Here is a 24,869-nt window from a genome sequence, read left to right as displayed (position 1 = left end):
GCATTGGAAGTGAAGTAGTCCCATGTGGTGGAAAAGTGAAGGCAGTAGATGCAACGGAAGTGTTGGGGATTATTTCATCCTCAGAAGCGTCGGATTCGGAGATTGAGTTACCTTCTCCAGAGGTAGAAAATGAGGGCGGGGGGATTTGCCCTAAAATTAATGAGGATAAATGATCCGCTCATTGTCCCTGAATGTTCAGGGGTTTAATGACTTATATAAGAGAACTGCTTTTTATGATTCTTTAAACAATGAAAATGTTGATTTTATTTTTCTACAGGAATGCAATTTAGTGAAAAAATTAAGTTATCAGTATCTACGAGGAATATGGAAGGGTAATTTATGTTTTTCTGGTGGGAATGAGTCAAAAAGTGATGGGGTTGGCTTTTTGTGTTCAAAAGAGTGGGAAATTGTAAGTCATGAGGAAATATACCCTGGGCGGATTTTAAGAGTGGATGTGGAGAAAGATGGAAGGAGAGTGAGGTGTTTTAATGTGTATGCAAATGCAGAGAAAGCCCTGAGACTACATCTGTTTGAATTATTGCTGTTGTTTTTACCTGGAGTAGATCCAACAATTTTAGGTGGAGATTTTAATTGCCACTTGAAAAATGTAAAAGATGGTTCAGCTTCATGCCTTAGAAATATTTTAACAGCTTTTAATCTTAAAGATGCATGGGTTTTAGATGGGCAAAAAAAGGAACATGAAATCACTTGGGTTGGGAGAGGTTTTTCTTCCAGAATAGACTATTTTTTTATATCACAGTCTCTAACATGTTCAGCTTTTAAAACGCACATGACACCTTTCTCTGATCACAGAATAATAGAATGCACAATAGTAATGGAGTTAGATGAGGAAAAAAGACCTTCGCACTGGAAATTAAATGTATCACTTTTGCAAGATGAGGCGGTTATGGAAGGTTTTAAAAAAGTATATGCAAAACTAAAGTGCAGAAAACATAGTTTTAAGTCTATTTTTAAATGGTGGGATTTTGCAAAGGAGAAGATAAAGGAGTTTTTTATAAAAGAAGGGAAAAAGAAAGCTGCTGTAAAGCGTCGTTTTTATAGTGATCTTAATGCTAATCTCCAATGTTTTTTTCACCTCATGAATAATGGATGCAATATGGAGGAGGAAATTAGGGTAACGAAGGAGAAGATCCAAAAATGCCTGAAAGAAAAGGGTAAGGAAATTATTTTTAATTCACGTGTTAAAGTTTTAGATGAGGATGAGAAATGTACAAAATTCTTTTTTAAAAAAATTTGTGATAAAAAGGATTTTATGAAAATTTTGGAAGGGGAAAGAAGTCTGGAAGGTAAGAAGAGAAAAGCGAAAGAGTTTTATGATAACTTATTTTCGGTTAAAGACACGGATGTTTCACTAAAAGAACATTTTTTGGAAGGTTTGGAGAGGTTTTTTGATACAGACGATAAGTCGTGGTTAATAGAGAATTTTACTAAAGAAGAAGTTTTTAATACAATTAATTCATTACAAAATGGCAAAACACCTGGGGCAGATGGATTACCGATTGAGTTTTATAAGTTTTTATGGGAGATTATAGGCAATGATTTTTATGAAGTCATTTTGGAAGCAGAGACATCTTTTAGTGTCCCAGAGTCTTGGTGGGAGGGTCTGATTGTTTTACTTTTTAAGAAAGGCAATAAGGAAGAAATAAAGAACTGGAGACCAATTACTCTTCTAAATGCAGACTACAAAATATATGCAAAGTTATTGGCAAATAGGCTGAAGAAGGTGATCAGTTCAGTAATAGATGTGGATCAGACATGTGCGGTACCAAATCGAAGAATTAGTGACTCGTTGATTTTAATCAGGGATATTTTATGGGATGTTTCAGACAGAAAACAGAAACTTGCATTGATAACATTAGACTTTGAGAAAGCATACGATAGAGTTGCGCATGATTTTTTATTCTCAGTTTTAGATAAAATGGGATGCCCCGATGTTTTTAGTAAACGTATTAAATCTTTGTACAGATCATGTTTTAGTAAAATATCTATTAATGGTTTTTTATCTGAGGGAGTGAAAATAAATTGTGGTGTGAAACAGGGGTGCCCCTTATCCCCTATCTTATTTATTTGTGCAATAGAGCCACTTTTAGCAGCTTTTAGAAGGGATAAAGTGATTAATGGGTTTTTTATTCCTGGGAGTTGCAATGAACAAGTAAAAGTGGTAGCATATATGGACGATGTGACGGTGTTGGTGAAGGATACGAGAAGTATGAACAGAGCTATAAGAACGGTGGAGTGGTTTGGAGGAGCATCTGGTTTTAAAATTAATATGGAAAAATCTGGTATTTTTACTGTTGGTGATTATAACCTAGATTCTGAGTGTAAACTAGCAAAACTTAACGAAGTCAAAATTTTAGGTATTTATTTCTCGGGATCAGGTGGTAATGTGAAAAATTGGGAGTCTTTGTTGGAAAGAGTTAGGAAAAAGATATGTTTTTGGCAGCTGAGAGACTTAACCATGGAAGGGAAGATTTTAATTATAAAGCAGGTTTTACTCCCAATGTTTTTATATGTGGCAACAATTTTTATTCCTCCAAATAACATGATGAAGAAAGTTATTAAAGTATGTTTTAATTTTTTGTGGAAATCCAAGATGGAGAGAGTAAAGAGGGAGGAGTTGTATAAGCCAAAGAAAAAAGGGGGAAAAGGGTTTCCCGATATTAGATCTTTTTTATACGCAAAATATATGGCTAACTGTGTAAGCACTTTAATAGGGCCAGATTCGAAGCTGAAACAATTTTCTATATATAATTTGGGTTTTTATATTAGAAATTATAAATGGTTGGAGATGGTTTTAAATCGGCCCTATAGGTTTTTACCCCCAGAAAATTACATTGTTTTAGAGAAAATTTTAAGAGATTTTAAATTAAAGGCAGTTGATTTAAATGTTCTTATGTGCCATAAGAAAATCCTGAAAATACTAGAAGACAGAATAGGTACTAGTCCCGTGGAACGTTTTTCGTGGAAAATTGTGAATGAGATCTGGATCAATGTAAATTATAGCTTGTTATCTAATGAGCACAAGGATCTACTGTGGTGTATTGTGAAAGATTGTCTGCCAACCCGTGAGTTCCAATACAGGAGGGGATTGGTAAGATCTGAAGTTTGTCCAAGGTCCAGGTGTGGTGATAGTGAAACACCCATGCACGTTTTCTGGAATTGCAAGTTTGCACAAGCAGTATGGCGGAATATGTGTAATCTGGTGAAGGCTGTAAGTACTGTAAATTTTCTAGATTTTAATAGAATATTTTATGGAATGGGCATAAAAGAAGAGGATTTTAAAAAAGTATGGGTAATTATAACGTGTGTGAAAATGGCATTGTGGAAAGCAAGAAACATTCTGATGTTTAAACATAATGAGATAACAGTTAGCCAGTGTATTAAATTATGTCTAAGTTATTTGTATTTATATTTTTGGAGAGATAAAGTGTCGCTTGGTATGGAGAAAGCAAGTGAAATATGGAAACAGTCTGAATGGAATGTACTTACTGCGTAATCAATGTATTGATATAATTTTATATCATACCATGTCATATATAAATTTATATGATTGGAAAAAAAAAAAAAAAAAAAAATGAAAATGAGGAAAAATAATAATAATGTAAAAATAAGGAAAGTTACAAAAGAAAATGAGATATTGGAAATAGAAAATATAATCACAAAAAAGGTAGAACGCACAATGATGGATTTGAGTCTTTTATTCTTTTTTTTTATGGGAGTCTAAGACTTTGTAATCTGAGTGTAAAATAAAAAAAAAAAAAAAAAAAAAAAAAAAATCTGTTCTTATCAGTTTAATATCTGATACGTCCCCTATTTGGGGACCATATATTAAATGGATTTTTGGAACAGGGAGATGGAAGAAGAGCTTGCTCTGTCCACTCCACGCATTGACCCGTTATTGCAGTATCTCCGGGACCAGTGCACTCCTTCTCTGATCCAGTTTCTAAAAACAGATTGAATTGAAATCAGCGTGAGTTGTCTTTTAACCCTTTATGTGAATTGATTTCAGGGTCAAAGAAGCACTTTTCTCAGGCCAAGTGTAGCATTTTGTTTGATTTCTCCTGGCCAATTGCAACATTTTCTGCGCCTTGCCTGGCCTTGCTTTCACCTATGTCTGTCAAACATTGCATTGCATTCAATATGCAATCAATCAATCAATCAATCAATCAATTTGTCTTTACTGGTTGCTGCAACAGGTGTGTTAAGATTTAGGCCTTTCTTACAGTGTTGCAAATATACTGTGTCGGCTACCAAACTAGGCCCCTGTTGTCTGTCAGCACTTGCTATTTAAATTGAAGTATCCAATGAGTAGTTCTGCCATACATACTGCATTTCTGACCGCAGGAATTCTTTTTTGAAACATTGTCTCCCTCTTGTGGACCACCGGCTTTTCAATGCGTTGTATTATATGCATTTTTAAAAGAAAAAAATAAGTAAAAATGGTGCCTGTGCTGATCTTGAATAGGCTTGTCTTGTCCATCTACACCTGTGTGTGTGAGCATTCTAATGCTTTTCACCAACCAGGTGCGCTGCCCGCAGTAGATAGAATCTTAGCACGGAACATTCATGTGCTGTCACAATGGGGCTGGCTGGAGGGTGTGGTCAAAGTAGGCGGAGTTATGCAGATTCAAAACGCGTCGTGCACAGCTTGAACAAACACACACACAGACAGACAGACACACACTCTCCGTCTCTCACACACAGACACACATACACAGCAGAACTGTCATTGACAGCAGAACTGTCATTGAGAAGGCCTCCAGAGTTTCTGAAAATGTCCTCCCTGCGGCGGCAATCTTTTGCTCTGTCTCCACAATGGGTATTGGTGGTAGGCCTTGGTGCGGCCCACGGGGCACAGCGGCTTCAGTATCGCTTCTCGGCCTCATGGCTAAGATCAAGTGTAGTGGCTTAATTGTTGCTGTGCTTGGTCTGGTCTAAGGTGTCTGGGGTACCCGGTTCGTCGGCCTTGGGGGATTGTCCTTACTTAACGGTGGGGACTTCTCCCCCTTGCTGCTATAGGCGTCCGGCCTAGTCCCCAGACAACGAGGAGTGATCGCGTCTTGTTTTCAGGGAGACCTGAATCAATAAGGGCGTTCCTTTTTGCTGAGCGTTTAAACGCTTAGTGGGCAGTGTAGGTTCTCGGGGTACCCCCTTCTTGGTCTTGGGGTCGAGTCTTGCCTCTGGTGGGATTCGGTCCCTTGTTACTATTAGGAAGGGGCTTAGTCCCTGAGAGCCGAAAATGCCGTTCTCTTTTGGATTTGCAGTGGGGGAGACTCCTCTGCGACAATCCATTAGGATCGAGGTGGATGAATGCCAGCGCCATGAAAAGAACTTACACTATATAGTGAATGAGGTTCTTTTTGGGTTCTTCCTCCTAGAGAGAAATAAAATCCTGTGTCTGTACGACCAGGAGTTCCGTGGCCGGTATACCATCTCGTTTACGGCCAAATCGTGCTGTGAGAACATCCATGCAGCATTGATGGGTGCGGACAAGGACAGTGATGTACTGAATGGACTAAGGTTCGATTTTCTGTATGGCGAAGAAGAAGTACCATTGGTGCTCTTCATGTACAGTCCATTTGTCTCCGAGGGCGATATCGAAACCTTTTTGAGGCGTTACTGCAGGTCAGTGCGCTTCTCACATGAGATCCTCAACTCCCAACGCTTCTGGAATGGGAAGAGGAAATATCTCGTGAAATTCCATATGGAACGTGGTAACATTGGGGGCTTATGCCATCCGCCTGCCACTTTCGCGATTGGTAGTGTCAGGGGGTTCCTACGCTACCCAGGAATGCCCTTGCGATGCCGAAACTGCCAAGAATATGGGCATACACGAGAAAGTTGCGTAAACGCTCATGTAGTCCTCTGCAACAAATGCGGTAAGAGTGGGCACACCTCCGCCATGTGTGACTCTGACATCGTATGTAATCTATGTGGGAAGGCCGGTCACGCTTTCAGAAATTGTCCGAGCAAAAGGACAAGAGCTGATGGTCCATCTAAGTCAGGCCAACGGACTATCACCGAAGGGAGTATGGCGACACCTGCCCCTGGACCTGGGTTGGCGCACGCTGACGGGTCCGGACCAGGCCCTTCTGTAGTCCCGCCGGAAAACTTGCCGGTGGATTCTCAGAGGGATGGCCGTAGGGGCTCCATAAATCCTCCTGTGGATTCCCAAAATGTGGAATTGATCGACGTAGTGGCTCTAGATGTTACAGTCCCCCAGAGTCAAAAGGAGAAAAGGGCCTCGGTCAGCAAGAATGCACCCCCGGCATTGTGCGGAGCCGAGGAGACCTCTAGTACCTCGATGGAAAAGGAAAATCCCAGTTTCGCCCTACCGTTAACGGGAAACTCGGGTAAAGGCAAGCGGGGTACGAATCCTTATCGATCAGCCAGTGCGGAAAATCGGAGGGAAACCACTAGGGCGCGAAATAAAAAAGATCCTAAAACCACATCGGATCGTAAGCCATGTACCAGAAGTCGCAGTAATTCCTTGACCAGATCGAGAGCGGAGAATGACCAGAGGGATGACATCATAGACCAGACCTCCAGGATGACAGCAAACCAGACCTCCATGATGACAGCAGATGTAGATGAACCAGAGAATATGGACTCCTCGCAGCATCTGAAAAGACAGAGAGATGAAATAAAGCAGCCTAAGGTTCAGAGGAAATTGGGATGTCGAAGTACTGGAGAGGAGCCAAGAGAGGATGCCACCTTTCTTCCTGCCTCGGATCCAAGTAATATTCGACAATTCCTGACCCCTGGAGAGGTGGAGGAGGAGACCCTGCAAACAGGTTTTTTTCCTTCAATAAGTTCTGATTCCTCTTAAATGTCTGCTCCCATAAAGACTGCCTCACTAAATGTGAGGTCCCTAAAGAGCCCTATACGCAGGGCTGCTTTATTTTCTTATTTAGAGACACTTGACTTTGATTTTTTATTCTTACAAGAATGTGGCATACAGTGCAACTTAAATTACAAGGACTTAAAAGAAGATTGGACACTGGGCACTTCCGTGTGGTCTGGTGCCAATGATTGCCGAGCTGCTGGAATTGGACTTCTCTGCCGTGGTCATTCTACCATCATCCAGTCCGTGACTGAGATTATGCCGGGTAGAGCTATCTTAGTCCATCTCAGTTTCAAAGGACTTCCTATGCGTATATTAAATGTATATGCTCCTCCTGGAAAGCAGGAGAGAGCTGAATTATTGGAAATGTTGCCTTTATTTTGTGTTGGGTCAACCCCCCTGTTGGTTGGAGGAGACTTCAATTGCACGCGGGAGGGGGAATGTCGACAGGGTGGGGACGTGAATCGTAAGGACCGTACCACCTATTTATTAAAAAGTCTGATTGATGATTTTAAGTTGCAAGATTGTTGGAAGGTGCTCATGCCGGCGGACCCGGGGGTTACATGGTCCAATGGTAGAGTTTCTTCTAGGATTGATTTTATGTTTGCGTCAACTGGTTTTAAGCCCCAAAAATGCTCTCTTTTATCTAATTTATTTTCAGATCATAAGGTTTTATCTGTGGAGCTGGAGCTGGAGGGGGAACAAAAAACCTCCAGAGGCCCATGGAGATTAAATATAACTCTCCTAGAGGACCCTGAGATCCAGGAAAGGTTTGTGCACGTGTACCGACACTGGCAATCCAAAAGAGACCCCAGGGCCTCTATGCTAGGTTGGTGGGAGAGTATAAAACCTAAAATTAAATTTTTCTTTATTAAGGAGGGGAAAAATAAAGCTAAACAGAAAAAGCAGTGGTTCTATGTTTTAAATATGAAATTACAAGTACTGTTTAAATTAAAAGAAGTCGGGGTTGATGTAGATGATGATATTGCAAATTTAAAGTCTGAAATAAAAAGTGCCCTGGATGAGAAAGGAAAACAAATAATTTTTAACTCCCATGTACAGCATCTGGAGGAAGGAGAAAAATGTTCCCGTTTCTTCTTCAAAAAGGTAATGGGGAGGAGGGATGCAATTTTAAATCTGGAGGGTGAAACTAATACTGTGGGAATGCTAGATAAAGCCTTTCATTTTTATCAACACCTTTTTAATACCAAAGTGATAGACCCTTCATTTTTAGATTATGCTATTAATTCCCTTGATTTTAAGTTGGATTCTTTGGACCAAAGTATTTTATCCAGTAATCTTACCAGTGAGGAACTTTTAAGGGGTTTTAAAAGCTTCTCCAATGGGAAAGCTCCCGGAGAGGATGGTTTACCCATTGAGTTTTATCTGACCTTTTGGGGGATTTTAAAGGAGGATATGTTTTTATTGTTCAAAGAAGCTTTTAATACTAAGGAATTACCCCCTTCTTGGAGGAGAGGTCTGGTGTCTCTAATATACAAAAAAGGAGACAGGAGCCAACTTAAAAATTGGCGGCCTATTACACTTTTAAATATTGATTATAAAATTTTAGCCAAACTCATGGCGCTTCGTTTAAAACCTTTTATTTCAAAATTAATTCACCCTAACCAAGTGTGTGGAGTCCCCGGTAGAACGATAGCGGAGCCTCTCAATATAATTAGAGATGCTATATGGGATTTTAAAGAGAGAGGTCAAGGTCTTGCCATTTTATCTTTGGATTTCGAAAAGGCCTTTGACAGGGTGTCACACGATTTCCTTTTTATGGTTCTTAAAAAAATGGCGTTTCCAGAGAAAATTTTAACCCGCATCATGCTTTTATATAATTCTTGTTTTAGTCAAATCTCCATAAATGGGTTTTTAACAAAGGGTTTTCCTCTGCTGTCTGGGGTAAAACAGGGGTGCCCTCTGTCTCCACTACTCTTTATCTGTGCGATGGAACCACTGCTAACTTTATTAAGGAAAGATAAAGTAATTAAAGGGGTACCTATTCCTGGAGGGAGGGGCATGCAAGTTAAAGTCTTAAGTTACATGGATGATGTCACCATATTATGCCCAGATTCCACCTCCCTCAGAAGGGTATTGAGAAATACTCAATTCTTTTGCGAAGCCTCTGGTTTTAAACTAAATGTGGACAAAAGTGATTGTTTTAATGTGGGTAGATGGGACTCTTCTATAACCCCTGGGATAGTGATTCAAACAAATCAGATTAAAATTTTAGGTATTGTTTTTAACCAAGCTAATGAAGGTACCCCTAATTGGGACTCCACTATAGACAAATTAGAGAAAAAGATCTCTCTCTGGAAATTAAGGAACCTCAGTATGGAAGGGAAAATTCTAATTATCAAGGCTGTTTTAATTCCCATTATGTTGTATGTTGCAATGGTTTTTCCCCCTTCCAATTTACAGATTAAGAAAGTAACCAGAATTGTTTTTATGTTTTTATGGGGTTCCAAAATGGAAAAATTAAAACGAGTTTTGATGTATAAAGACAAAATTAATGGGGGTAAAGATGTACCCAATTTTTTTACTTTCTTTTATATAAAATATTTCTGTTTCTGTTTTAAAGTTTTTAAATCTGATGGCATTTTTAGTTATTTTTTAAAATATGCAGCAGGAATGATTTTTAAAAGATGGTTCCGCTTACCTTTGGATTCTCCTGTGCTCCTATGTCCTCCTAAACAGTATGTAATACTTGAGAAAACGGTCAGGCTGTTAGGTCTCCAGGAATTGGAACCTGACATATTGGGAGATCAGAGGAAGGTATCAATGGCTTGTAGGCATTCGGAGGATACAATTCCTGTCTCCAATTTTTCACAGGCAAGGTCCAAGACGGTGTGGCGAAATGTGTACGGGAAATACCTAGCAAATGTACACAAGGACCTTGCCTGGGCAATTGTCCACCAGTGCCTCCCTACTCGTGAGTTCCAACATAGGCGAGGGCTGGTGGCAAGGGCCAAATGTCCAAGAGGGACATGCTGCGAGAACGAGTCTGTACTACATCTCATGTGGAACTGTCCATTTGCACAGGAGGTATGGAGAAAGGTAGGGCCACTACTAAAGTGGGCATGTGGCCTGAGAGATTTTAACCATATTTATGTCTTGTACGGTCTTTTTAGGTGCCCAAATCTTAAACAATTCAGAGTGGCCTGGATAATTATTAATTGTTTTAAAAATGCCATGTGGAAAGTCAGAAATATTTTACTTTTTAAACGTGATTTTATTGATTCAGCTAATTGTATAAAAATCGCTCTAAGTGAAATGTATATTTATTACCTTAGAGACAAAAAACTGTATGGTGCAAAAGAAGCTGCTTCAATGTGGTGTATACAATTATGGAACACAATTGTGTGATTGGTTTTTATATTTGTGTTTTTTATATTTGTGTTTTTTAAAATGTCTTGGTATTTCTGTGTATTATTCATTGTAATGTTTCAAATGTTCCTTTTTTTTGTAATGTGTTATTTTTGTGAACAATAAAATTATGTTGAAACCTTATCTGTTCTTATCAGTTTAATATCTGATACGTCCCCTATTTGGGGACCATATATTAAATGGATTTTTGGAACAGGGAGATGGAAGAAGAGCTTGCTCTGTCCACTCCACGCATTGACCCGTTATTGCAGTATCTCCGGGACCAGTGCACTCCTTCTCTGATCCAGTTTCTAAAAACAGATTGAATTGAAATCAGCGTGAGTTGTCTTTTAACCCTTTATGTGAATTGATTTCAGGGTCAAAGAAGCACTTTTCTCAGGCCAAGTGTAGCATTTTGTTTGATTTCTCCTGGCCAATTGCAACATTTTCTGCGCCTTGCCTGGCCTTGCTTTCACCTATGTCTGTCAAACATTGCATTGCATTCAATATGCAATCAATCAATCAATCAATCAATCAATTTGTCTTTACTGGTTGCTGCAACAGGTGTGTTAAGATTTAGGCCTTTCTTACAGTGTTGCAAATATACTGTGTCGGCTACCAAACTAGGCCCCTGTTGTCTGTCAGCACTTGCTATTTAAATTGAAGTATCCAATGAGTAGTTCTGCCATACATACTGCATTTCTGACCGCAGGAATTCTTTTTTGAAACATTGTCTCCCTCTTGTGGACCACCGGCTTTTCAATGCGTTGTATTATATGCATTTTTAAAAGAAAAAAATAAGTAAAAATGGTGCCTGTGCTGATCTTGAATAGGCTTGTCTTGTCCATCTACACCTGTGTGTGTGAGCATTCTAATGCTTTTCACCAACCAGGTGCGCTGCCCGCAGTAGATAGAATCTTAGCACGGAACATTCATGTGCTGTCACAATGGGGCTGGCTGGAGGGTGTGGTCAAAGTAGGCGGAGTTATGCAGATTCAAAACGCGTCGTGCACAGCTTGAACAAACACTCACACACAGACAGACAGACACACACTCTCCGTCTCTCACACACAGACACACATACACAGCAGAACTGTCATTGACAGCAGAACTGTCATTGAGAAGGCCTCCAGAGTTTCTGAAAATGTCCTCCCTGCGGCGGCAATCTTTTGCTCTGTCTCCACAATGGGTATTGGTGGTAGGCCTTGGTGCGGCCCACGGGGCACAGCGGCTTCAGTATCGCTTCTCGGCCTCATGGCTAAGATCAAGTGTAGTGGCTTAATTGTTGCTGTGCTTGGTCTGGTCTAAGGTGTCTGGGGTACCCGGTTCGTCGGCCTTGGGGGATTGTCCTTACTTAACGGTGGGGACTTCTCCCCCTTGCTGCTATAGGCGTCCGGCCTAGTCCCCAGACAACGAGGAGTGATCGCGTCTTGTTTTCAGGGAGACCTGAATCAATAAGGGCGTTCCTTTTTGCTGAGCGTTTAAACGCTTAGTGGGCAGTGTAGGTTCTCGGGGTACCCCCTTCTTGGTCTTGGGGTCGAGTCTTGCCTCTGGTGGGATTCGGTCCCTTGTTACTATTAGGAAGGGGCTTAGTCCCTGAGAGCCGAAAATGCCGTTCTCTTTTGGATTTGCAGTGGGGGAGACTCCTCTGCGACAATCCATTAGGATCGAGGTGGATGAATGCCAGCGCCATGAAAAGAACTTACACTATATAGTGAATGAGGTTCTTTTTGGGTTCTTCCTCCTAGAGAGAAATAAAATCCTGTGTCTGTACGACCAGGAGTTCCGTGGCCGGTATACCATCTCGTTTACGGCCAAATCGTGCTGTGAGAACATCCATGCAGCATTGATGGGTGCGGACAAGGACAGTGATGTACTGAATGGACTAAGGTTCGATTTTCTGTATGGCGAAGAAGAAGTACCATTGGTGCTCTTCATGTACAGTCCATTTGTCTCCGAGGGCGATATCGAAACCTTTTTGAGGCGTTACTGCAGGTCAGTGCGCTTCTCACATGAGATCCTCAACTCCCAACGCTTCTGGAATGGGAAGAGGAAATATCTCGTGAAATTCCATATGGAACGTGGTAACATTGGGGGCTTATGCCATCCGCCTGCCACTTTCGCGATTGGTAGTGTCAGGGGGTTCCTACGCTACCCAGGAATGCCCTTGCGATGCCGAAACTGCCAAGAATATGGGCATACACGAGAAAGTTGCGTAAACGCTCATGTAGTCCTCTGCAACAAATGCGGTAAGAGTGGGCACACCTCCGCCATGTGTGACTCTGACATCGTATGTAATCTATGTGGGAAGGCCGGTCACGCTTTCAGAAATTGTCCGAGCAAAAGGACAAGAGCTGATGGTCCATCTAAGTCAGGCCAACGGACTATCACCGAAGGGAGTATGGCGACACCTGCCCCTGGACCTGGGTTGGCGCACGCTGACGGGTCCGGACCAGGCCCTTCTGTAGTCCCGCCGGAAAACTTGCCGGTGGATTCTCAGAGGGATGGCCGTAGGGGCTCCATAAATCCTCCTGTGGATTCCCAAAATGTGGAATTGATCGACGTAGTGGCTCTAGATGTTACAGTCCCCCAGAGTCAAAAGGAGAAAAGGGCCTCGGTCAGCAAGAATGCACCCCCGGCATTGTGCGGAGCCGAGGAGACCTCTAGTACCTCGATGGAAAAGGAAAATCCCAGTTTCGCCCTACCGTTAACGGGAAACTCGGGTAAAGGCAAGCGGGGTACGAATCCTTATCGATCAGCCAGTGCGGAAAATCGGAGGGAAACCACTAGGGCGCGAAATAAAAAAGATCCTAAAACCACATCGGATCGTAAGCCATGTACCAGAAGTCGCAGTAATTCCTTGACCAGATCGAGAGCGGAGAATGACCAGAGGGATGACATCATAGACCAGACCTCCAGGATGACAGCAAACCAGACCTCCATGATGACAGCAGATGTAGATGAACCAGAGAATATGGACTCCTCGCAGCATCTGAAAAGACAGAGAGATGAAATAAAGCAGCCTAAGGTTCAGAGGAAATTGGGATGTCGAAGTACTGGAGAGGAGCCAAGAGAGGATGCCACCTTTCTTCCTGCCTCGGATCCAAGTAATATTCGACAATTCCTGACCCCTGGAGAGGTGGAGGAGGAGACCCTGCAAACAGGTTTTTTTCCTTCAATAAGTTCTGATTCCTCTTAAATGTCTGCTCCCATAAAGACTGCCTCACTAAATGTGAGGTCCCTAAAGAGCCCTATACGCAGGGCTGCTTTATTTTCTTATTTAGAGACACTTGACTTTGATTTTTTATTCTTACAAGAATGTGGCATACAGTGCAACTTAAATTACAAGGACTTAAAAGAAGATTGGACACTGGGCACTTCCGTGTGGTCTGGTGCCAATGATTGCCGAGCTGCTGGAATTGGACTTCTCTGCCGTGGTCATTCTACCATCATCCAGTCCGTGACTGAGATTATGCCGGGTAGAGCTATCTTAGTCCATCTCAGTTTCAAAGGACTTCCTATGCGTATATTAAATGTATATGCTCCTCCTGGAAAGCAGGAGAGAGCTGAATTATTGGAAATGTTGCCTTTATTTTGTGTTGGGTCAACCCCCCTGTTGGTTGGAGGAGACTTCAATTGCACGCGGGAGGGGGAATGTCGACAGGGTGGGGACGTGAATCGTAAGGACCGTACCACCTATTTATTAAAAAGTCTGATTGATGATTTTAAGTTGCAAGATTGTTGGAAGGTGCTCATGCCGGCGGACCCGGGGGTTACATGGTCCAATGGTAGAGTTTCTTCTAGGATTGATTTTATGTTTGCGTCAACTGGTTTTAAGCCCCAAAAATGCTCTCTTTTATCTAATTTATTTTCAGATCATAAGGTTTTATCTGTGGAGCTGGAGCTGGAGGGGGAACAAAAAACCTCCAGAGGCCCATGGAGATTAAATATAACTCTCCTAGAGGACCCTGAGATCCAGGAAAGGTTTGTGCACGTGTACCGACACTGGCAATCCAAAAGAGACCCCAGGGCCTCTATGCTAGGTTGGTGGGAGAGTATAAAACCTAAAATTAAATTTTTCTTTATTAAGGAGGGGAAAAATAAAGCTAAACAGAAAAAGCAGTGGTTCTATGTTTTAAATATGAAATTACAAGTACTGTTTAAATTAAAAGAAGTCGGGGTTGATGTAGATGATGATATTGCAAATTTAAAGTCTGAAATAAAAAGTGCCCTGGATGAGAAAGGAAAACAAATAATTTTTAACTCCCATGTACAGCATCTGGAGGAAGGAGAAAAATGTTCCCGTTTCTTCTTCAAAAAGGTAATGGGGAGGAGGGATGCAATTTTAAATCTGGAGGGTGAAACTAATACTGTGGGAATGCTAGATAAAGCCTTTCATTTTTATCAACACCTTTTTAATACCAAAGTGATAGACCCTTCATTTTTAGATTATGCTATTAATTCCCTTGATTTTAAGTTGGATTCTTTGGACCAAAGTATTTTATCCAGTAATCTTACCAGTGAGGAACTTTTAAGGGGTTTTAAAAGCTTCTCCAATGGGAAAGCTCCCGGAGAGGATGGTTTACCCATTGAGTTTTATCTGACCTTTTGGGGGATTTTAAAGGAGGATATGTTTTTATTGTTCAAAGAAGCTTTTAATACTAAGGAATTACCCCCTTCTTGGAGGAGAGGTCTGGTGTCTCTAATATACAAAAAAGGAGACAGGAGCCAACTTAAAAATTGGCGGCCTATTACACTTTTAAATATTGATTATAAAATTTTAGCCAAACTCATGGCGCTTCGTTTAAAACCTTTTATTTCAAAATTAATTCACCCTAACCAAGTGTGTGGAGTCCCCGGTAGAACGATAGCGGAGCCTCTCAATATAATTAGAGATGCTATATGGGATTTTAAAGAGAGAGGTCAAGGTCTTGCCATTTTATCTTTGGATTTCGAAAAGGCCTTTGACAGGGTGTCACACGATTTCCTTTTTATGGTTCTTAAAAAAATGGCGTTTCCAGAGAAAATTTTAACCCGCATCATGCTTTTATATAATTCTTGTTTTAGTCAAATCTCCATAAATGGGTTTTTAACAAAGGGTTTTCCTCTGCTGTCTGGGGTAAAACAGGGGTGCCCTCTGTCTCCACTACTCTTTATCTGTGCGATGGAACCACTGCTAACTTTATTAAGGAAAGATAAAGTAATTAAAGGGGTACCTATTCCTGGAGGGAGGGGCATGCAAGTTAAAGTCTTAAGTTACATGGATGATGTCACCATATTATGCCCAGATTCCACCTCCCTCAGAAGGGTATTGAGAAATACTCAATTCTTTTGCGAAGCCTCTGGTTTTAAACTAAATGTGGACAAAAGTGATTGTTTTAATGTGGGTAGATGGGACTCTTCTATAACCCCTGGGATAGTGATTCAAACAAATCAGATTAAAATTTTAGGTATTGTTTTTAACCAAGCTAATGAAGGTACCCCTAATTGGGACTCCACTATAGACAAATTAGAGAAAAAGATCTCTCTCTGGAAATTAAGGAACCTCAGTATGGAAGGGAAAATTCTAATTATCAAGGCTGTTTTAATTCCCATTATGTTGTATGTTGCAATGGTTTTTCCCCCTTCCAATTTACAGATTAAGAAAGTAACCAGAATTGTTTTTATGTTTTTATGGGGTTCCAAAATGGAAAAATTAAAACGAGTTTTGATGTATAAAGACAAAATTAATGGGGGTAAAGATGTACCCAATTTTTTTACTTTCTTTTATATAAAATATTTCTGTTTCTGTTTTAAAGTTTTTAAATCTGATGGCATTTTTAGTTATTTTTTAAAATATGCAGCAGGAATGATTTTTAAAAGATGGTTCCGCTTACCTTTGGATTCTCCTGTGCTCCTATGTCCTCCTAAACAGTATGTAATACTTGAGAAAACGGTCAGGCTGTTAGGTCTCCAGGAATTGGAACCTGACATATTGGGAGATCAGAGGAAGGTATCAATGGCTTGTAGGCATTCGGAGGATACAATTCCTGTCTCCAATTTTTCACAGGCAAGGTCCAAGACGGTGTGGCGAAATGTGTACGGGAAATACCTAGCAAATGTACACAAGGACCTTGCCTGGGCAATTGTCCACCAGTGCCTCCCTACTCGTGAGTTCCAACATAGGCGAGGGCTGGTGGCAAGGGCCAAATGTCCAAGAGGGACATGCTGCGAGAACGAGTCTGTACTACATCTCATGTGGAACTGTCCATTTGCACAGGAGGTATGGAGAAAGGTAGGGCCACTACTAAAGTGGGCATGTGGCCTGAGAGATTTTAACCATATTTATGTCTTGTACGGTCTTTTTAGGTGCCCAAATCTTAAACAATTCAGAGTGGCCTGGATAATTATTAATTGTTTTAAAAATGCCATGTGGAAAGTCAGAAATATTTTACTTTTTAAACGTGATTTTATTGATTCAGCTAATTGTATAAAAATCGCTCTAAGTGAAATGTATATTTATTACCTTAGAGACAAAAAACTGTATGGTGCAAAAGAAGCTGCTTCAATGTGGTGTATACAATTATGGAACACAATTGTGTGATTGGTTTTTATATTTGTGTTTTTTATATTTGTGTTTTTTAAAATGTCTTGGTATTTCTGTGTATTATTCATTGTAATGTTTCAAATGTTCCTTTTTTTTGTAATGTGTTATTTTTGTGAACAATAAAATTATGTTGAAACCTTATCTGTTCTTATCAGTTTAATATCTGATACGTCCCCTATTTGGGGACCATATATTAAATGGATTTTTGGAACAGGGAGATGGAAGAAGAGCTTGCTCTGTCCACTCCACGCATTGACCCGTTATTGCAGTATCTCCGGGACCAGTGCACTCCTTCTCTGATCCAGTTTCTAAAAACAGATTGAATTGAAATCAGCGTGAGTTGTCTTTTAACCCTTTATGTGAATTGATTTCAGGGTCAAAGAAGCACTTTTCTCAGGCCAAGTGTAGCATTTTGTTTGATTTCTCCTGGCCAATTGCAACATTTTCTGCGCCTTGCCTGGCCTTGCTTTCACCTATGTCTGTCAAACATTGCATTGCATTCAATATGCAATCAATCAATCAATCAATCAATCAATTTGTCTTTACTGGTTGCTGCAACAGGTGTGTTAAGATTTAGGCCTTTCTTACAGTGTTGCAAATATACTGTGTCGGCTACCAAACTAGGCCCCTGTTGTCTGTCAGCACTTGCTATTTAAATTGAAGTATCCAATGAGTAGTTCTGCCATACATACTGCATTTCTGACCGCAGGAATTCTTTTTTGAAACATTGTCTCCCTCTTGTGGACCACCGGCTTTTCAATGCGTTGTATTATATGCATTTTTAAAAGAAAAAAATAAGTAAAAATGGTGCCTGTGCTGATCTTGAATAGGCTTGTCTTGTCCATCTACACCTGTGTGTGTGAGCATTCTAATGCTTTTCACCAACCAGGTGCGCTGCCCGCAGTAGATAGAATCTTAGCACGGAACATTCATGTGCTGTCACAATGGGGCTGGCTGGAGGGTGTGGTCAAAGTAGGCGGAGTTATGCAGATTCAAAACGCGTCGTGCACAGCTTGAACAAACACTCACACACAGACAGACAGACAGACAGACACACACTCTCCGTCTCTCACACACAGACACACATACACAGCAGAACTGTCATTGACAGCAGAACTGTCATTGAGAAGGCCTCCAGAGTTTCTGAAAATGTCCTCCCTGCGGCGGCAATCTTTTGCTCTGTCTCCACAATGGGTATTGGTGGTAGGCCTTGGTGCGGCCCACGGGGCACAGCGGCTTCAGTATCGCTTCTCGGCCTTTTGGCTAAGATCAAGTGTAGTATGCCTTGGTTTTAGTCACTATATGGCTTAAGAAAGGAGTGGAGGAAAGAGAAGGCGATCTTAAAGAAGATGGGAGTGGTAGTCCGCTTCGCAGGGACCGGAGACGCCCGGGTCCGTAATGGATTTCGCATTGATGTCGCGCAGGAGAAGAGGATGCATTTCTCGCTGGGATACCTGGTAAATATGATCCTGTATGATACGCTGAAGGTGAAGAAGGAGGACATTGTCTGCCTACAGGAGTTCAGGAAGGATGGACGGTATGTACTTATTTTCTCATCTGCTGGAGCCTGCCAGAATTTATACAGAGCACTGAGAGACCATACTGAGAATGCCCTACTCACAGGACTGACTTTTACTGTCCTTTATTCTAGAGGGGACATACCCCTAGTAGTATTCATGCACAATCCCTTTGTGCCCCTGGAGGAAATAGTGAAATTCCTTAAAAGACACTGCTCCTATGTCCAGTACGCCCACAGAGTCATCAGCATGGAGTCTGGGCTCTGGACTGGAAAGCACAAATTCTTTGTCCGTTTTGGTGTGGACCCTCAGGGCCCTGGGGGGATCCATTATCCCCCTCTAAACTTCTCTATTGGGAGGGATAGTGGGTACTTGTTTTTCCCTGAAGCCCCCTTCTACTGCAGGAGATGCAATGAGTATGGACACATTGTGGATAACTGCCCCACTGCAATGCTCTGCAGAAAGTGCAACTTACCTGGACATTTTGCTAAAAACTGCACCAACCCCATAGTGTGTAATGGCTGTGGGGAGGCAGGACATATGTATAGGGATTGTAGGGCAAACAGTGCTGCTGGAGCCAGGCTGTATGCCCAGGTAGCGTCTGCCAGCCCTACAGTCTCTGGTGGCAATGCTCTGCAGGAAAGTCGACCTCATGGCAAAGCAGGAGCCATTTCTTCTGAGGAGAAAATCTCCCCTGCAGCTGCAGGTAATCATCTTACCTCAGGTAATCAGCTCCCCTCAGGTAATCAGCAGCCAGCTGTGTGTGACTCACCCAGAGCTCCGGACACAGACAGGCAGCCTGAGGAGAGAGCAGGGGGCGTGGCTACAGAGGCTGAGGAATCTGTGACTGCACAGGAGGTGTCACGGGGGGCGGAGCTAGAAACGGAGCTCAGCTCACAGCTCCCAGGACATCTCTCTGCCTGCGGGGAGGGAGACATGGAGGTGAAAACAGCACCTCAGGTCTCCTGGGACACAGTGCAGACAGAGGAGGAGGAGGATGGCAGTGACAGTGAGTGTGAAGTGAAGGAGCAGGGGGACTTCACAGCAGCAGGGAGGTCCGCAGATGAGGACACTGGCCAAGCTGTGAAGAAGCCCCGTCTGTCATACCATTATGCAGAGGAGAGCAGTGCAAGTCCCATCAGTGACAGGGAGTACCCTGCCATCAGCTTCTCCCCTGACATGGCTTTTTTAGAGGGGGTTCCTTCTCCCAGCGTTTACCTGTCCGCCTGCCTGCCTCCAGAAGGAGAAGGCTGACACAGAAGTGGAGTGTCTGTAAAAACCTTTATCAAAAAGTGCTGACATGGCTGCCAAAGCTGCACTTAATGTCGTATCCCTGAATGTGAGACAGATTAAATCTAAAGGACGCAGGGCTACTGTGCTGAAGTATCTGAGAAATCTGGGAGCGGACATTTACTGCCTGCAGGAGTGCGGATTATCGGAAGTTCCGAATGACCAGGACTGGCCTCATGGACAGCACATATGGTCTGGGTCACATGTAAATAAAAATGATGGTGTGGGGATCCTGCTGGGAAACAAGCAGTACTGTATGGACAGTTATACAGTGGTGGAGGTGGGGCGGTGTGTTATAGCGGTTATTAAGTATAGGGGGCTGCGGGTTAGAGTGGTGAATGTATATAGTCCTACCGGTAAGGAAGAGCGTCTTGCTCTGCTAGAGAAATTAGCTTTATTTTTACCAGGAAAGATTCCTACAATTTTTGTTGGTGACTTTAACTGTGTCACAGATGATAGCGGTGATGTAACCGGGAAAAAATTATCTCATTTAATTTCTGATTTTTCTTTTTTAGATGCCGCAATGGTAAGTTCAGACAATCCACCACCTACATATAGGGCAGACAGAGGGGGGATTGAGTCAAGGATTGACAGGATGTTTTTTTCCAAAAATCTGGAGTGTTTTAATTTTGATCAAGGTTCTGTCCCTTTTTCAGACCACGAGTACTTGAGGGGTCTGTTCCAAGAGAAGGGGAGGTTTGTGCATGGCAGGGGTGTATGGAAGCTGAATGTGAGGCTGCTGGAGGATGAAAGAGTGATGAGTGATTTTAAGAAGAAGTATGAAAGATGGGGATACTGTAAAAATAGGTTTGCATGCGTGTTGGAATGGTGGGATTGGGTAAAGGAGGAAATAAAAAAATTCTTCAGAAAATGGGGCTACAAAAAAGCTGCCATGTATAGAAATAAATTCAAAGATTTAAATATGCGGATTGAATGGCTAAAAAAATGCAGTATGTCTGGAATTGATGTGGATGACCTATTAGTGCAAGCAAAAAATGAGCTAAAATGTCTGATTGAGAGAAAGGGAAAAGAAATAATGTACAGGACTAAAATAGAACATCTGGAAAAAAATGAGAAATGTACCAGATATTTCTTCAAAAAAATGAATGGGAAAAAAACGGACATGGATGAGTTATTGGATGAGAATGATGAGAGTGTAACTGGGGAGGGTGTGATGAAAGAGGTAAAGGGTTTCTATGGTAGACTGTATGAAGAAAAATGGATTGACTCTGGATTGATGACTGAGGTGTTAGACAGCATGGAGAAAAAATTAAATAATGATGAATGTGAGGACCTGTGTGATGATGTGATTCTGGATGAGGTTAAAAAGGTGGTGTTTAGTGCTCAGAAAAATAAAACACCAGGGAAAGATGGGCTACCAATTGAATTGTATGTGAAAGCGTGGGAGTGCATGGGTTCGGATCTGACAGAAGTATGTAAGTATATGTGGGAGAATGGAGAACTGTGTGAATCAATGAAGGAAGGTGTGGTTGTGCTCATCTATAAAAAAGGGGAAAGGAAAAAATTGGGGAATTGGAGGCCAATTACACTGCTAAATTCGGACTATAAAGTCTATAGTAAGATATTAGCGAATCGTATGCGTGAAGTAATTGGTAAGGTTGTGGAAGATGACCAAGTATGTGCTGTGCCTGGGAGATGTATAAATGATAACCTGATGTTGTTGAGAGATGTACTGGTTGACTGTAAAGATAGGAAACAGAAGTGCATGGTGTTGGCTTTGGATTTTGAGAAAGCTTTCGATAGAGTGTCGCATGTGTTTATGTTTGAAGTGTTGGAAAAAATGGGTTTCCCAAAAAAATTCTTAGATGGTGTGAGATGTCTGTATGGTGAGGTGTCGAGTGAAATTTTAGTGAATGGATGGTTGAGTGATAAATTACTGATCAGGTCTGGAGTCAGACAGGGGTGCCCTATGTCCCCTGTATTGTTTATCAGTGTGATTGAACCATTGTTATGTATGATTAGGAGAGAAAAACTCATAAGAGGAATGTTAATACCTGGAAGTAAAGGAATGAATGCCAAGGTACTAGGATATATGGATGATGTGGTGATTGTGAGTGAGAGTATTGCGTCAATGAGTAGAGTGAAGTTATTATTGGATTTTTTCTGTGGTGCGTCTGCTTTTAGGGTAAATTGGGATAAATGCTGTTTTAAATGTTTTGGTGACAGTAGAGTTAGGATGGACGGTGTGACATGTATGGAAGGTCCAATTAAAGTGCTGGGTGTATGGTTTAATGAGGATCTAAGCGGGACAGAAAGCTGGGATGAGTGTGGCTTAAGGATAGAGAAAAAGTTGAATTTTTGGCGTATGCGTGACCTGACACTGAATGGGAAGATACTCATAATTAAGGCAGTGATACTGCCCATTTTACTGTATGTGGCTGGAGTTTTTCCATCCCCATACAACAAAATAAAAAGAGTACAAAAATTAATATTTACATTCTTTTGGGGTAGTAAAATGGAGAAATTAAAAAGAGAACATCTATATAAAACATATGAGAACGGTGGTCTGGATTTTCCAGACATTGGAATTTTTTTGAACCTCCATTATATTAAAACAGTGGTAGTCTTAATGGAAAAAAGAAACAAAGGTGCATATATGGTGCGATATATGGCTGGATGGATGTTGTATGGGTTATGTTGGGTGAAAAGAGATGGAAGAGTGCCTGTCGCCTTTAAGTGTCCTGTGTGGTATGAGGTGATTGAGAGTTTTATTAGGAAGAATGATTTATTGGCTGTGTCTATGAATGAGTTTAAAAAACCAAAAGTAGTAAGGAAAAAAATGAGAGCAAATGAGATTGAATGTGACATCAAGGATTTGAGTTTCAATGAGGGAACGGATATATGGAAAAAGTTGGGTACATGTGGAATGTCAAATAAACAGAAGGATGTAGTATGGATGGCCATGCATGATATACTGCCTGTAAGAGAGGTGCAAAAAAGAAGGGACTTGATTAGAACGAATGTATGCCCAAGAGACGGATGCGGTGCGAGTGAAACTGTGAGACATGTGATGTGGGACTGTGATTATGCGTATAGTGTGTGGAAAGGTGTGGGTGGTCTTTGTAAAGAACTAGCTGGTGTGAGTTACATTAACTGGAAGGTAGCAATGTTTGGAATGGGGGCATGTGGTAAGATGAATGAAAGAATTTTATGGTTGATAATGGTGTGTGTAATGGAAAGCTTATGGGATGTGAGGAATTTGGGATTATTCAAAAGAAAAATGATTCCTGTAAATGATTGCATAAGGATAATTCTATCTAGACTATATGTGATATACAAGTGGGACAAGAGTAGAGGTGGAGAAGGATTGGACGCTGAAGGCATCTGGAAGGTCTTAAAATGGCATTATCTGGTGAAGTACCAGTAGCTCCAGGACCCTAAAGAGTGCATTATTGTAATTATATGCTTGATTTCTGTTCCTGTTTATGGAAAATTTCTGAACTATTAAATAAAGAATAACCATGATGATGAGTTATATTTAAACAACAACAATGATGGTTTTTGGAAGACTTACATACTGTTGTTTATAAAACAACCTGAATGGTTTAAAAAAAAAAAAAAAAAATAAAATCTGTTCTTATCAGTTTAATATCTGATACGTCCCCTATTTGGGGACCATATATTAAATGGATTTTTGGAACAGGGAGATGGAAGAAGAGCTTGCTCTGTCCACTCCACGCATTGACCCGTTATTGCAGTATCTCCGGGACCAGTGCACTCCTTCTCTGATCCAGTTTCTAAAAACAGATTGAATTGAAATCAGCGTGAGTTGTCTTTTAACCCTTTATGTGAATTGATTTCAGGGTCAAAGAAGCACTTTTCTCAGGCCAAGTGTAGCATTTTGTTTGATTTCTCCTGGCCAATTGCAACATTTTCTGCGCCTTGCCTGGCCTTGCTTTCACCTATGTCTGTCAAACATTGCATTGCATTCAATATGCAATCAATCAATCAATCAATCAATTTGTCTTTACTGGTTGCTGCAACAGGTGTGTTAAGATTTAGGCCTTTCTTACAGTGTTGCAAATATACTGTGTCGGCTACCAAACTAGGCCCCTGTTGTCTGTCAGCACTTGCTATTTAAATTGAAGTATCCAATGAGTAGTTCTGCCATACATACTGCATTTCTGACCGCAGGAATTCTTTTTTGAAACATTGTCTCCCTCTTGTGGACCACCGGCTTTTCAATGCGTTGTATTATATGCATTTTTAAAAGAAAAAAATAAGTAAAAATGGTGCCTGTGCTGATCTTGAATAGGCTTGTCTTGTCCATCTACACCTGTGTGTGTGAGCATTCTAATGCTTTTCACCAACCAGGTGCGCTGCCCGCAGTAGATAGAATCTTAGCACGGAACATTCATGTGCTGTCACAATGGGGCTGGCTGGAGGGTGTGGTCAAAGTAGGCAGAGTTATGCAGATTCAAAACGCGTCGTGCACAGCTTGAACAAACACTCACACACAGACAGACAGACAGACAGACACACACTCTCCGTCTCTCACACACAGACACACATACACAGCAGAACTGTCATTGACAGCAGAACTGTCATTGAGAAGGCCTCCAGAGTTTCTGAAAATGTCCTCCCTGCGGCGGCAATCTTTTGCTCTGTCTCCACAATGGGTATTGGTGGTAGGCCTTGGTGCGGCCCACGGGGCACAGCGGCTTCAGTATCGCTTCTCGGCCTTTTGGCTAAGATCAAGTGTAGTATGCCTTGGTTTTAGTCACTATATGGCTTAAGAAAGGAGTGGAGGAAAGAGAAGGCGATCTTAAAGAAGATGGGAGTGGTAGTCCGCTTCGCAGGGACTGGAGACGCCCGGGTCCGTAATGGATTTCGCATTGATGTCGCGCAGGAGAAGAGGATGCATTTCTCGCTGGGATACCTGGTAAATATGATCCTGTATGATACGCTGAAGGTGAAGAAGGAGGACATTGTCTGCCTACAGGAGTTCAGGAAGGATGGACGGTATGTACTTATTTTCTCATCTGCTGGAGCCTGCCAGAATTTATACAGAGCACTGAGAGACCATACTGAGAATGCCCTACTCACAGGACTGACTTTTACTGTCCTTTATTCTAGAGGGGACATACCCCTAGTAGTATTCATGCACAATCCCTTTGTGCCCCTGGAGGAAATAGTGAAATTCCTTAAAAGACACTGCTCCTATGTCCAGTACGCCCACAGAGTCATCAGCATGGAGTCTGGGCTCTGGACTGGAAAGCAC

At 41.6% G+C, this 24,869-nt stretch overlaps 1 long non-coding RNA gene and 4 pseudogenes across 1 annotated transcript in view; 4 read left to right on the top strand and 1 right to left on the bottom strand.

The window, feature by feature from the left end:
- Positions 1 to 24,869, bottom strand: part of LOC143769239 (uncharacterized) — a 281,786-nt gene that overhangs the window by 227,858 nt on the left and 29,059 nt on the right. The window lies entirely within an intron of this gene.
- On the top strand, positions 3,721 to 3,950 carry LOC143771298 (U2 spliceosomal RNA; annotated as a pseudogene).
- Positions 10,321 to 10,531, top strand: LOC143771276 (U2 spliceosomal RNA; annotated as a pseudogene).
- On the top strand, positions 16,904 to 17,114 carry LOC143771275 (U2 spliceosomal RNA; annotated as a pseudogene).
- On the top strand, positions 23,165 to 23,371 carry LOC143771292 (U2 spliceosomal RNA; annotated as a pseudogene).

The sequence above is a fragment of the Ranitomeya variabilis genome, chromosome 4 (assembly GCF_051348905.1).
Source record: "Ranitomeya variabilis isolate aRanVar5 chromosome 4, aRanVar5.hap1, whole genome shotgun sequence".
Classification (NCBI taxonomy): domain Eukaryota; kingdom Metazoa; phylum Chordata; class Amphibia; order Anura; family Dendrobatidae; genus Ranitomeya; species Ranitomeya variabilis.
Note: the sequence above shows the minus strand (reverse complement) of the source record. Positions and strands in the feature narration are given on the sequence as shown.